Raw genomic sequence first — 6,506 nt, 5'->3', positions numbered from 1 at the left:
AAAAAAAGAAATATTTGCCGTACAAACCATGTCATCATCTTGTAATGATTTATGTGCTCTCCTCCACACCCTCTCCTCTCTATAAGTCGAACATAAACAATGCTATTTAGAATGTTTAATGAGATTACATTTGGAAAACAACAAACATCCAGTCATTCTCTATAATCCACCTTCATAATTCATAATAATGCTATTTGAATTGATAAATAGAAGCAACCATCACATTCACCCTTTGTAATCCACCTTCACGAACAAAATGAAATCAAATGCAAAAGTAGGATCTAAGAGCAAAAATTAGCTAAGAACTGCATCTAATGCTGGGAACAAAAGAAAGGAAAATCAAAACATCCATGCACTGGGAAGAAATTAAAGGTGGGACTGATGGCGGAAGAACAAATCCCTAAAATTGAAAGTAATGCCAAAAGCATATCCATCATATCTCTAAATCTTGGTATTAATGTGAGGGTGGTACGTAAAAAGCTTAAATTGTTCCACACAATTAACCATTACTCCATACACTACCACAATAATTAGGGATTAACTATCCCAATCATCTTAGCGTGGTAAATAAGAATTCAACTGTAATTAAAAAAAAGCTAACCATGGTAGAAAAACAAAAGACTAAAGGTGAAGGTCTACTGTAGCTAAAAGATGTAAACAGATAATTTTGTAACTTGACAAGATAACCAAAATAGACCTTATTAGGGTATGATAGAATTTACCATGATGGATTAGACTAAAACTATAAATCAAAAGGAAAGAGAGAGTTTGAGTGATAGAGGAGAAGAACGCTAAGGAGCTCTGCTAGGATTTGAAATCTTGAAATATTGAGAGTATTTTGAAATTGTTGGATGCTAGAGGTAAATTTTTCAAACCTTAGTCCTTCTTTCTCTTCAATTTTTTGTAAAGTTTTGAGTCATGATTTAAAGAGGATAGTTGATTTTTAATCCATAGAGGTTACAGGTTTGATCTTGTTGACTTTAATAGAGTTAACGATAGTTATTTAAATTATCCAATTGCAGGGTTTGTAATTTTGTGTGTCTTGACAATTGGGAGGACATTAATGTCAAAAAATGGTTATAAATATGGTGGTTGAAAGAGTGGTTAGAGAGTTTAATGAAGCTTATGCAAGCTAAAGTAAATTAATAAATCCTAATGGTATGTGTAAAGGTGAAGATATTGTGGTTTTGAGAGTTTTAAGTGGCATGTACGAACTGTTAAACCATGATATTGATGAGTGTAATATAATAATTTATACATTAAATCATATATATTGGCACCATTCAAACTCTGTGAAGCTTTGGAAGTATAGTATTGAGATATAAACATTTAATTTCTCAAGTCATTGGAAAAAAATTTCATTTACTTTTACGTGTTAATTGGTCACCTTAATATATAAACTATTATTAAAACCTGTGATATTTTTTGCAATGCAAGTATGGCATGATATAATTGTATAACATATATTTAGCATGATTCATGAGTTTATTGATAAGCTAAATATATGTGTGAAATGTGTGGTATAATAATTGACTAGTTTATCGAGTGATTAAAACCTAGTATAATTTCAATTTGTTGGACAAGGAAGCTAGTTTGGAAAAAATGACATCTCATTAACCCACAAGCGAGTCAAGTGACCTTGGTTTAATAGCTTTTCATGTGTAAAAAGGCTGAGGTAGTCTTATTTCATGGACAATGCCCCTTGTGTAATAACCCACGGTTTCATGTTGAAAGTGTAATGAGAATATAAGGAAGGTATAATTATGTACATTGTTAAAAAAGGGCATATGGCTTTTTATGTTGTAACCCGTGTGATAAAATTATATGCGTCCATGTTATTAACCATGTGAAATGTGAAATGAAGCCTTTTAAATAATAAATTGACATTAGTATGAGAATGGTCTGCTACTTGCATTTTAATTAATTAACATATATTAGTATATGTTAGATATATCTTGGTTACTAAGTATTTATACTCACTCATCTTTTTTTCAGCATTACAGGTGCTAGTTTATTGGGATAAGACGGGGGGAAATAGTTTTAGGCTTAAGATTCATACCCTCAATTTGTAGGCCTCAATTATTTTAAGGATTTATGCATATAATCTATTGTAGTATTGCCAATTAAGAGAATATATATCTTTGATTTACTTGTACTATTTGATACGTGAGGTAAGGTGTGCATTTTAGGCCTTAGGTTGAATATGTAGAAGAAAATTATATTTCATTAACGACAAGTTACATATTGCGGAGACAAGTTGCATGTGCTTTCAAAGTTGTCTATAAGGTAACTAAGTAAGCGATATTCAAATATATAGAGCAATATTGCATTTAGTTGAGAATCAGCTGCATATCATGCAACAAAAGGTTGCATGTGCTTCATTGAAGATGATTTGCATATATCAGGGATGAAACATTGCATATGACTTACTGACACTAAATGACCTCATGCTTCAAGGCTTGATAAATGAACACCAAAGGACCTTATTTCACATATTGACATCGAAGGATCTTGTGTTATGTATTAACGTTTGATTATTGACAACAAAGGACCTATGATATATTGACAATTAAGGATGTTGTGCAACATATTGACCACGAATGACCTTGCTCATTTTCATTTTTATTTTTATTTTTATTTTTAGGGCGTTTATGTTATTTAACTTTCACCAATTATTAACAGTGAAGGACTTTTTTTTTTCAAAACAATCCCGAGTCCTTATTTTAGCAATTAGATTTCTAGTGAAGTTTTTTTTAAGCAATGTTTCCTTATTTTTATTTACCTTGAACTAAATCTAAATTTTTGAAATTCAAATCCACTTATTTGAAAATATTATTATGAGCTCATAATCAAACACCAATTCATTTTATGTTGTTAAGTTATTTTATATAGTTATGAAATTACAGAGACATTAGGCTTGCTAAATATAATTGAATTTAATTTTATTTATGTGTGCTACTTTAACTATTTATGGCCTATTTGTGGTTTGTATTGGAACATAAGTTTGTTTTAGATAGGTTAGAGATTTTATACAAAAAGACTAATTTATAGAGACTTTATAAAAAAACATGTGATTTAATATTCTTAATTAGGGCCTGTTTGTTTTAACTTATCTCATGAAAAAAATCATTTATTTTTCGAAAAAAAATCTATTTTGTTAGTTTTTATAATATTTGTTTAAACTTTTAAAAATAATTAGAATAAAAAAACAAATTTCTAATTATTTTAGAAGCTACCTTGAGTAGCTTTTAAAAATAATTTAACATGGTAGATGAGAGAGAATGTTTTAAAGAGGCGAGATACATGAAAATATCATAAAATTTTAAAATAATATAATAAATTGTTCCTATGAAACTAAAATTAAAAAATATATCATAAAATTTAAAACTAACTAACTAATAATTAATTTTTTATTATTATAAATAAACATAAAATAATGCTTGCTTTCTAAAAATTTATAAAAAATAAATATTTTTTATAAAATCTCTAAATTACTTAAAAATTATTTATTTTTTAATTTTAAACGAACGTGATCGCATGTTTTAAAAGTAAGGTTTAATAATTACTTTTATATTGGTTTGAGGAATATTTTATTGATTAAAAATTTATTCTATGTATTTTGTTTTTATTTATTGTAATTACCTAAAATATTATTAATTATATCAAGATATATAAATCTAAATATTTTCTTACATAATTATAAATAATTAAAATGTTATAAATATTAAGATCAAGATTAATTGAAATCTAAACATATCAAATAGCCAATTAATATTTTTTTTATTTTTATTTTTATTTGTATAATTTGACAATGCGCTTTTAGAGCTAACAACATAATTTTTAAAATTTAATTATTTTTTTGATAAAAAATGTAGTTTAATAATAAAATTGCATTGGATTGGATTGGTTTCAATGACAACTAATTATTTTAAAATATAATTAATTTTTTATTCTAAAAAGCCATGTGTTTCTAATTATCTTGAAAAATTTAATTATATATTTAAATTATTATTCATGTTGAATTTAATATTAGTAAATATTCAAATTTAAAATTTAAATATGTAACCAAAATAAGTTAATAAGAAAATTATCAGAGTAACATACCTCTGGTAAAATGATTTTGCCAAAATAATCACATCTTCTAAAAGTATTTGAAATTTTGATAATATTGTAATTTGATTATGATATGTTAATAATATCACTCAATGTATTCAATAAGCTTGGATTGCCAATATAATGCACTTAATAATTAAAAAGACTTCAAGTTTAAATTTGGAATTTTAAGCCAGATTCATTAAAAATTAATATATAGTAATTGGCTAAATTTGTCAATTTTAATTTGAATTTTCCTTCCACTTAGATATTGTCTTAATTATAATAAGTGGCATTAGTTACTATTATATTTCAATAAAGATTGTGAGAATCACAAATTTATAACTCATGAGAGGAGAGATGGTTTTATAAAAATTTAATAGTGAATAAATAAAATTAGTTATAAACATGTTGTCCTAAATTAAATAGTCAATAAAAATACTAAAATAAAAGGCATAATTATAAATAAAATATTTAAAATTAAATATCCTTATGGTATTAAATCTAACTCCATGCGTTCCATTTTTTAAATATCATGAAAGACAATATTTTTAAATTTACACTATTAGAACTAATTACATAGATTTATATAACAATTAATAATTTAAGTAGTTTTGAAAATTTTCTCAATCCTCCATAATCCAATCTTATTTGAATTGAATATAAAATCTAATTACTTAAAAGTATTATGAGATATAATTATTTTAAATCTTAAATTTCAATTCTATTCATACTTATAATTTTTATAAAGTAAATAAACTTTTTTTAGCATGTTATTGAATCATTATACAATCATGTAAAATTTAATTCTTCAAAAGTTAAATGAGTATAACATATATTTCCTCCATTAAGACATTTTTTAAGAAATTAAATATTTAAATCTTTTGAGATATAACCATTGTTTCTTTTTAAAGTGACTTTATTAATAATAACTTTATATCTATTGTAGCGTATTTAATAAGGGTAAATATGAAAAGATAAAGTTAATTGAAAGTAGGTAATTACTTTATTAGGAGGTGAGATTTTGTTAAACCTGCCTTATAATTTGAAACTAGGATTATTTTTTAATAGAGGGAGCAATATTTTTATATTAATCTCAATTTGAATATAATAAATATCTAAATATAGTTCTTGACTGTATTTTAATCTCATCAATACATTTAAAGTATATAATGTAAGCAGAGAAATTTTGACCATATTATTTCTTCATTATACAATTAGAGATTAGATGATAAAAAATATGTTTATTCAAGAAATAAATTGTTATAAGATCTAATTATTTTATTTGTATATTCTATCAATTAATTTATATATTTTTCACACAAATACAATTAGACAAGGGTTATGAGATTGATTTGCACAACTTTTAATTAATAATATAGTTGGAAAAAAGAGCCAATCAACTCAGTCTGTTGACTTGACAACTATTTTTTAAAAAAAATTACATTTATGCTTGCTTAAAAATATTTTTAAAATTTGTTTTTATTATCTTCAACATGAATAATAATAATTAAATTTTATTATCTTCAAGTAAGAAAGAAAAAAAAAAGTTAAATGGGTAAAAATAGAATGAGGAAGGAGAAGAAAAATCAATAAAACTCTTTCTCTTCTCAAATCCTTCCACAAGTTACTAGTGTGATTGATAAATACGATAAAGACGGAAGTCATGTGTGAAGAGACGGGATACACTGGCGGTGGTTGAAAAGAATTTAGGAATAGAAATTTTAAAATTAATCATAACACCATATATGTATTTTCTTTTTCTTTTTTTTTTTGATAAGAAATAGATGAGCCTAAACTCTAGACTCAAATACAGTACAAGTGCTATCCATGCAACGTCTAAGACTCTCCGTGGGAAAGCTAAGAATGTGCAATCCAGGCCACGCATCAAGAGCTTGTTTCGCCAAATGATCTGCAGCAACATTTGCATCACGAGAAATTTGACAAATTCTAATCTCCCATGCTCGGTGGATCATGCTTTGAATTTCCATAATTATATGACAGTCAGGATGTATAGAATAGTTGGTAACCTCTGTCAATGATATGGCTTCTGCTGAATCAGACTCCACCACGATTTTCCTAACTCCAGCATCCCAAGCAATCTTTAAGCCTATTAAAATAGCCCACAGCTCTGCTGATAAGTGGTCACCTTCATCTAAATGTAAGCTAAACCCTGTGATAAATTGCCCAGCTGAGTTCCTCAGCAGACCGCCACACCTACGAGTCTGTTGCGTCATCGAGAAAGCACCATCAACACAGAGTGACACCCAACTTGTCTCTGGAGGTTTCCATCGTAGGTCACAGTTCTGAATCCCATTTCCGTGCCAATTAATGGAACTTGTCTTTGTTTGAACCCTCTCCAAACAACTCATCATGCCCTTCGCCTGGGCAATAATACATTCATTGAAGCGACT

Source organism: Prosopis cineraria, unplaced genomic scaffold (genome assembly GCF_029017545.1).
Source record: "Prosopis cineraria cultivar Desert tree isolate PC_DT_omini unplaced genomic scaffold, ASM2901754v1 PC1, whole genome shotgun sequence".
In the NCBI taxonomy this organism is placed as follows: Eukaryota; Viridiplantae; Streptophyta; class Magnoliopsida; order Fabales; family Fabaceae; genus Prosopis; species Prosopis cineraria.
Note: the sequence above shows the minus strand (reverse complement) of the source record.